The 9,010-nt window shown below is 47.0% G+C and overlaps 1 pseudogene across 1 annotated transcript; it reads right to left on the bottom strand.

Moving 5' to 3' along the window:
- Positions 1-740: 740 nt before the first annotated feature.
- LOC308465350 (testis-specific serine/threonine-protein kinase 1 pseudogene) lies at positions 741-2,712 on the bottom strand (annotated as a pseudogene). The gene has a single exon. The product of its transcript is annotated as a testis-specific serine/threonine-protein kinase 1 pseudogene (transcript).
- Between the last annotated feature and the right edge of the window lie 6,298 nt (positions 2,713-9,010).

Genomic DNA, 9,010 nt, shown 5'->3' with positions numbered 1-9,010 from the left:
CCGCTTCCTGACTCATGAAGGGGAGTGCATCAAAATCCCCTGCTAAACTAGAGGGGGGAACCCCATTATTTTAGCAGGGTGTGGCGCTGTGGGTTAAACCACAGAGCCTAGGACTTGCCGATCAGAAGGTCGGCGGTTCAAATCCCCACGATGGGGTGAGCTCTCGTTGCTCGGTCCCTGCTCCTGCCAACCTAGCAGTTCGAAAGCATGTCAAAGTGCAAGTAGATAAATAGGTACTGCTCCGGCGGGAAGGTAAACAGCATTTCCGTGCGCTGCTCTGGTTCACCAGAAGCGGCTTAGTCATGCTGGCCACATGACCCGGAAGCTGTACGCCGGCTCTCTCCGCCAATAAAGTGAGATGAGCACCGCAACCCCAGAATCGGTCACGACTGGATCTAATGGTCCCTTTACCTTACCTACTATGCTGAATCAGGAATGGGGGTTAATATCTAAGCAGGATTTAACCCCTGCTCATCGACTGACAAGTGGGGGTTAAACCCTGCTCTGTTTGGCTGTGTTGTGTGCCCCTGGTCCCTCCAGATAGCAGGCATGTGCAACAGGATTTTATCTTGCCTTCCTGCCCATCAGATGATGTCACACGAGCCACATCCACTGAGAAGCAGGTGGGCATGGTTTGGGGGAAACTGGCCGGAAGCCAGTCAAAATCACCCCTGATTTAGCTGAAATTCCTGCACTGCACATGCTAAGTAAGGAATCCATTTAAAAACAAAACACAGGGAGAGAGTTTAAGATTATAGTTTTACTGGATCTGGATTTTCTATAACCTTAATTTCACTGGGACTGATTTCTTACGTGGAACTTCAGCACAGATACCTTATGTGTGTGTACCTTCCGTGGCAGAAGTTGCCATCACAGACGCAGACAGTTCAAAGGGTTTGCAGCTGGTCATCATTGCAGAAAAAACTGACTGGTGCTACAGCAGGCGGGTCTCTTTGAAGCTATGTTTTAGATCTCACGAGTAGCAGGTACCAACCTGGAAGGTGTATCAGGCCAAGACTCATCAGGACATGGCAAAAGTCACATCTACGCCACCCATTTTGAAAACACTCTTAGGCCACTTTTACCGTCATGGCTCCTCTCCACCCCAAAGGATCCTGGGAACTGTTGTTGGTTAAGGGTGCTGACCTCACGGAGCTAACCCCCCGGCATCCTTAGCAAATGACAGATCCCAGGATCCTCCATGATTGTTGAAGTGGTATAAGAGCGCTTTAAGCTGCATGGTGCGTTTGTTTACAGAGGATTAAAAAAGGGTGAGAAAAATCTATTCCCTCTCCATCCAACATTGTGCATCTTGCAAATGTCGAGAGGTGCAGATGTTGTTGGCTCCTGTGGCCAACAACAATCTGAAAGGACTTGATGATGACCAAAAGAAAAGAAAAGAAAATGCCTCCCAAATTGTTTTTATCTCTTTCCAAAAAAAGTTTTCAGGACGTAGTCTTTAAAGAGGTCTCTGGAACTGGCGGTGCTACAGAAACCCACTGTCCTATTCACCTCTGCTTGTCACTGGGCTGCTGGATTTTTCAAAGACAAGTCCTTTGCATCTTGTCAGAGAGGACATCCAAGTCTGCATGCCTTTCTTCCTGGAGAATTTGCTCATTGTCCGAAGGCTCCGGCCCCGACGACTCCTTCCCAAACATGGCCCTTATCTGATTATGGTGGTGGGAGCATTCCCCCGACTTCATGAGCGTGGTGTCCGAAGCGGATCTCTGGTCCTGCATCCACACATGCATTAAAACCTCGTCGATGCAGAGTCGGCGGGAGACGTCAGGTTGGAGCATGCGGTAAATGAGATCTTTGCATTCGACCGATAGCACTTTGGACCGGGGGAAATGTACCCGGTGCTCCTTCTGTAGCTTGAGCATTTTCTTAATGTTCGAGTCATCATAAGGCATCGAGCCACACACCATGATGAACAGCACCACCCCCAAGCTCCATATGTCGTAAACCTTCGGCTGGTAAGGGATGCCTTGCAGGACTTCCGGGGCCGCATAGGCCGCCGAACCGCAGAAAGTCTTGCTGAGGACCGCCCTGCCATCTTCGTCGCGGGCGACTCTCTTGGAAAAGCCAAAGTCCGTCAGTTTGATGTTGAATTCTTTGTCCAGAAGAAGGTTCTCGCATTTCAAGTCCCGGTGGACAATGTCCAGCTCATGGCAGTACTTGATGGCGCTGGCAAGCTGGTAGAACATCTTGCGGGCTACGTCTTCAGGAATGGCTCCTCTCTTCTTGATGAACTCCAGCAAGTCTCCTTGCACGCCCAGTTCCGTCACGATGTAGACTTTGCCGTCGGAGGTCTCAAAGATCTCATAGGTCTTGATGATGCCGGGGTGCTTCACCCTGGCCAGCATCTCTATCTCTCTGGGGAGGAACCTCTCCAAGAAGTCCCGAGGAGCCTTCCTCTTGTCGATGATCTTGACGGCCACGTTGCACTTCAGCCGATCCGAGTAGGCCGATTTCACCTTGGCGTAAGACCCTTCTCCGAGGTTGATCCCCATGATGTAGCCTCTCTTTTTAAGAACTTCAGCATCATCCATAGTCCTGGAGGCAGACCCTAAGCAATATGTTCAAGTTGGCTGAGCATCCCGTATCCTGCCCCCCTCCGATTCACGCACATTCCAGGATGGTCATCTGAAATGGCCTGGGGCTCCCCTTCCTGGGATGTTGCAGGAGAACCCTCAGCATTCTTTTGTGATGTCACAATGGCTTGTGTCAGAGCTGAGTCATTCGGGACGCCAAGGGTTCAGGTAACATTCCCGCATGTCATCTGAAAGTACGGGCTTGTGTCTATTTATTTATTTCCTTATTTGATGTCTTCATATCCCACCTTTCTCCCAGACTGAAATTCATGGCAACTTGCAACTTTAAAAACATCAATATATAAAATCCAAAGCCATAAAAATAAACTCATCCACCCCAAATAGCATACATTTAGAACCAGCAATTAAAATGTCATTTGTCCAGACAGGGAATTCCACAATATGGGGCAGCAACAGAAAAGACTCTTGTCTCTTGTCACGAGCAGCTGTGCTTCTGAGGTGCTTACCTGAGGATCTCAACACCCAGGCAGGCTTATATAGGGAGATATGATATTTCAGGTAGCCTGGGAGCCTTTAAAAGGGTTGACCTTTTTGCAAAAAGACCAACCTATGTATTGCAGACAGGAGGGAGATCAAAGCTCCATGCTACATTTCCCCTACAAAACTATAGGTCTGGATATGTCAAGTAAACTTAGGGCACATTCTTCTTCCAAAGGGAATGCTGGGAATTGTAACCCTGGGAGGGGAATGGTATGTGTGTGTCTCCTAACAACTCTCAGCACCCTGAACAAAAGGCAGGGCCCAGAATTGTTTGCAGGAAACTGTGGATGTTTAAAGCGGTATGGTACCACTTTAAATGTATAGTGCAGATGAGGCCCAGGACTAACACTGGATCTACTAAATATTTGGAAGAGTGGTTGGTCTGCCTGTCCACCTGTTTGTTGGTTGTCTATCTGCCTCTTGAGAAATCATCACTAAACTTGACACAAAGGGTCGTGAGGTGGTGGCGGCAGTTAGCAGTGGCATTTGGACGCCAGGTGCCAACTTGAATCAAGATGGTGGACCAAAATATGACTGTAAAGCGACTTGGCCCTTTTTGGCATAGATTTGGCTGCCTCTGGGGATATCATTACCAAACCTGGCATGCGGGTTCCCAAAGGGCAGGGGGAACGTGGTGTTTGCCTACACTTGGATTCCAGGCGCCATTTTGATTCAAGATGGCGGACCCATTATTTGGTGTGATGGGTCCACACACAGACAAATTACACTATCCATTTTTTAAAAAACCATTTTTTTTATTTCTACAAATTCCTGGGCACTCCCAGCTAGTTCTTAATTAAGGCAGAGCTATGGGACACGATTGGCACTGTGGGTTAAACCACAGAGCCTAGGACTTGCCGATCAGAAGGTCGGCGGTTCGAATCCCCACAACGGGGTGAGCTCCCGTTGCTCGGTCCCTGCTCCTGCCAACCTAGCAGTTCAAAAGCACGTCAAAGTGCAAGTAGATAAATAGGTACCGCTCCGGCGGGAAGGTAAACAGCGTTTCCATGCGCTGCTCTGGTTCGCCAGAAGCGGCTTAGTCATGCTGGCCACATGACCCAGAAGCTGTACGCCGGCTCCCTCAGCCAATAAAGCGAGATGAGCGCCGCAACCCCAGAGTCTGCCATGACTGGACCTAATGGTCAGGGGTCCCTTTACCTTTTATGGGTCACAAGGAACATGGGACTGATGTCAAGGCTGATAGCCCCACATCACGCTGCTGACTAACTTCCTCCTTGTCAACCTGGCCCACTCATGATACACAAAAACTTTTGAAGAAATAGAATACAGTAAAGGACACACACTTAGAAAGAACAGCCCTCCCTTCCCCTGTCTTCAGGTACCCTTGAATCAAGGAGAACACGGTCAATGGAACGTGCCTTGCCTACAGATGATGTGCTGGGTCTCTCCAATGGTGTCACTGCACCTTGGTAAAACATCAAAGCTTTGATAAACAAGGAAGTTTGGAGGCAATTCTTATTAATAAGAGCCACTATTCCATTCATCGCAGAAGGCTCTTGGGAGATGATTCCTTTGAAGAAAAAAACCCACCCACCCTGCTTGAAGAGGAGGACTGCTCTGCCTCTGAAGGATGGCGCCAGATCTTTCCCGCCAAAGGTGACATTTCTTCTCCATTAAGTTTTGGGAAGATCTTTCAGAAGAACCTTGAATCAAATTGAGAGCTGTACTGAAACCCACTCTCTTGTTTTATTTTTTTAGATTTTAAACATCTTTACTGAACCTTCAAAAAGGACATAATTATATGTGCACTAAACGTGGTGAGACATAAATAAAAGAGAAAGAAAAAGAGAAGCAGAACCTGTGTAGAAGGGAAAATAAAGAGGGGAGGGGGGAACCCCAAAACTGTAACCTTTACAAGGTTGTTATTCACCAGATCTTAACCTATTACAGTATTTGTAAGAATGGATTCCAAATATCATTGAATTTGTCCAAGGCAAATCTGTGTTTATATGCAAGTTGTTTATATGTTGCGAGTTTGTATAAATCTTCAATCCAATCGTAGAAGGAAGCCGCATTTTTATTTTTCCGATTCATCAGTATCAGTCTTTTTGCTGCGATAAGGGCACAGAGAGTCCACTTGTATTGTCCTTTTGTAAGGTTCTATATGCTGGGTATATAATTCAAGAGGACATTTTGCTCTGTAAATGTAAGGTTGTTCTCTGTTTACACACACACACTACATAATAAATAATAAGGGGATGCGGGTGGCGCTGTGGGTTAAACCACAGAGCCTAGGGCTTGCCGATCAGAAGGTCTGCAGTTCAAATTCCTGCGACGGGGTGAGCTCCTGTTGCTCGGTCCCTGCTCCTGCCAACCTAGCAGTTCGAAAGCACGTCAAAGTGCAAGTAGATAAATAGGTACCGCTCCGGCGGGAAGGTAAATGGCATTTCCGTGCGCTGCTCTGGTTCGCCAGAAGCGGCTTAGTCGTGCTGGCCACATGACCCAGAAGCTGTACGCCGGCTCCCTCGGCCAGTAAAGCGAGATGAGCGCTGCAACCCCAGAGTCGGCCACGACTGGACCTAATGGTCAGGATTCCCTTTACCTATATGCTGGGTATATAATTCAAGAAGACGTTTTGCTCTGTAAATTTAAGGTTGTTCTCTGTTTACACACACACACAATGTAATAAACTGAGTCCTGGGCTGTCAAAATCAGGAAGAAGTAGCACGAGAGGAGGAGGAGTGTGGAATAGTGGTTAGACCATTAAGAGACACACTTCCTCTTTTCAAGCCCCCACCCAAAGCTATGCGTGGGACCAAGTGACTTTGGAACGGCCAATGTCTCAGAACCCAACGGCAGAAAAGGGAGTGCGGTAAACAAACATGCTTTTTAGTTCCCAGGTGTTTCTTGACACCCTAGCAAGGTGATTTCTGCATTTCAGGGCTTGGGCTTGGTGATCCTTGGCAGACCCCTTCCATCTCTGTAATTCTACAAAGGCCATATTTATTTATTCTTCCCCCGTATCTTTGTACCTCTGCTGTTTCATTTTGCTGTTTTATGTTCTTAAAAGGTAAAGGTAAAGGACCCCTGACAGTTAAGTCCAGTCGCGAATGACTCTGGGGTTGCGGCGCTCATCTCGCTTTACTGGCCGAGGCAGCCAACGTTTGTCCGCAGACAGTTTTTCCGGGTCATGTGGCCAGCATGACTAAGCCGCTTCTGGTGAAACCAGAGCAGCACATGGAAATGCTCTGTTCTTAGGATACGTTTAATGATTTCATAACGTGTGATTCAGCCCTAAGCCTCTGTGCCTGACCCCTTGGAATTCTCCCCAGGCGACACTCCTCTCTTCAGGCTGTAACCCCTCACCACCACTGCTTAAAACCGCCAGGTGAGTTTGCTCACCTGGAAAAGTGCCCTTGAACTCTGATCACAGACCTTGGTCTGCTGGACGGAGGACAGAGTGGGGTTTGCGGAGAAACTTGCCTAAAGTACAAATGGGGTGGGGGGAGGGGATGCCTCCACTGCTTTTGCCTGAGACTCTGAAGAGCTGCTGTCAACCAGAGCAGACAATATAGGGCTAGGTAGGCAAAGTACCTGACCTTTGATAAGGCAACTGTCTATGTGTGCTATGTAGCTTGGACTACTGCAATGCGCTCTACCTTTGAAGGTGACCCGGAAACTGCAACTAATCCAGAATGCGGCAGCTAGAATGGTGACTGGGAGGGCCGCCGAGACCATATAACACAGGACCTACATTGGCTCCCAGTATGTTTCCGAGCACAATTCAAAGTGTTGGTGCTGACCTCTAAAGCCCCAAATGGCTCAGTATACCTGAAGGAGCGTCTCCACCCCCTCATTCTGCCCGGACACTGAGGTCCAGCTCCGAGGGCTTTCTGGCAGTTCCCTCACTGTGAGAAGTGAGGTTAGAGGGGATCAGGCAGAGGGCCTTCTTGGTAGTGGTGCCCGCCCTGTGGAACGCCCTCCTGTCAGATGTCAAGGAAATAAACAACTACCTGAATTTTAGAAGACATCTGAAGGCAGCCCTGTATTGGGAAGTTTTTAATGTTTGATGTTTTGTTGTATTTTTAATATTCTGTTGGAAGCCACCCAGAGTGGCTGGGGAAACCCAGCCAGATGGGCAGGGTATTAATAAATAACAACAACAACAACAACAACAACAACAACAACAACAACAACAATTTATGTATTATGTACCTGGAAACTCCTATTCCCAATATACTTCTTCCTTGTTTCCTGGATAAGCATGAGGTGGCTGTCTCTCAAGGTCTATAGTAGAGGTAGGGAAGCTTTCTCAACCCAAGGGCCATGTTCCCTTCTGCGAAACCTTCTGAGGGCCACAACATTCCAGTGGCGGGCAGGGCCAGAGGCACAAGTGGGTGGAGCAACAAATGCACATTTTTTGCTTTTGTCGTCTCACTGTTGCCCTTCTATAACAAGGCAAGGAGGAAGATAGGGACCAAACTAGACGGAGTTGGCTTTGATGCCACCTACTGGCGACCTCCCTGCCTGCTGCCCCACATGTCCCAATGGGCACCAGCTACCACTAAATGGGTTTACTTATTTAGCTAACATTTATATACTGCTTGATTGTAATTCGCTGGCCTTTGACACTTAAGATGCATATTTTCCATCCTATTTTTGTGGTTGCATTATTTTATTTTTTTGCAACAATAAGTATTAAATCTGTTTTTAAAGTTGCATTTTAAATTGTGGAATCCTGCCCCAGGATCTTAGGATAAAGGGCAGGTAATAAATTTTATTGTTACCCAAATCTGATTGCAATAAGATGAAATGGAACATTCAAATTAACAGAATAGGGCCAGCTAAAAATTATGGTAGTAGAAAGTTTAAAAAGGAAAGAAGGATGACCTTCGTGCATATAATAGCTTACAACCGTTCAGACCACATGGTCTGAAAGGACTAGAATAGTTTAATCCACAGCCCATCTACCTGGCTGCAATTGGTGGAGGGAAGGGGGAAGTGGAAAGTCCCCTCTCCTTTTTCAGAGCTGCTTCCATTGGCTCTGCTGGAACCAGCTGCATCATATGAAAGCAGCAAACCCCCCTCTGTTAGCTTTGCTGGAACCCACTACTATTACCGTATTTTTCGCTCTATAAGACGCACCAGACCAAAAGACGCACCTAGTTTTTGGAGGAGGAAAACAAGAAAAAAAATATTCTGAATCTCAGAAGCCAGAACAGCAAGAGGGATCGCTGCACAGTGAAAGCAGCAATCCCTCTTGCTGTTCTGGCTTCTGGGATAGCTGCGCAGCCTGCATTCACTCCATAAGACGCACACACATTTCCCCTTACTTTTTAGGAGGAAAAAAGTGAGTCTTATAGAGCAAAAAATACGGTAATTCTTACCCTCCATTCTACCCGATCAATAGCTTAACTTCATTCTGTAACTTATGTACTGAGTTGAATAGGATTCAGAATGCAGCAGTCTGATTGGTTCTAGAACAATGCAGCAGTATGATTGGTCCGCAGGAGCCACCCAATCCAGCTCCAGATGGAAGTGAATCCACAACCTGATTGGCCTACAGGAGAATCCCGGAATTAGCCAATCACGTGCAGCCCATTGTGTAAATAATGTATATAAAGTAGATACTTTGGGGGAACTTTCATTCCTCCTCACCACTATGAGCTGAATAAAGAGCATGAAATCCACTCTTGACTCCGAGTATATTTCAGTAACGCTAATGAAAGAGTTGTTGCTGAAAGTGCTCATTTTTCTTCTACCCTCCCCATTCCCCTTTCCTTTGAAGCCTTATATCTTAGTAAGCCAGCTGTTTTTTCCGGTGTGCTTTAGGAGAAAGCTGGTATAAGCCGAAATGTAAATAATGAAAACCTAAGTAGGAATGCACAAAGTAAACAAACAAACAACCATGTAAATAATATCCTGATCTCATAAGGAGAGCGGTGCGGTGGAGC

Source organism: Podarcis pityusensis, assembly GCF_964106645.2.
Source record: "Podarcis pityusensis genome assembly, chromosome: 16".
NCBI lineage: Eukaryota > Metazoa > Chordata > Lepidosauria > Squamata > Lacertidae > Podarcis > Podarcis pityusensis.
This window is presented reverse-complemented; position numbering and strand designations above follow the sequence as displayed.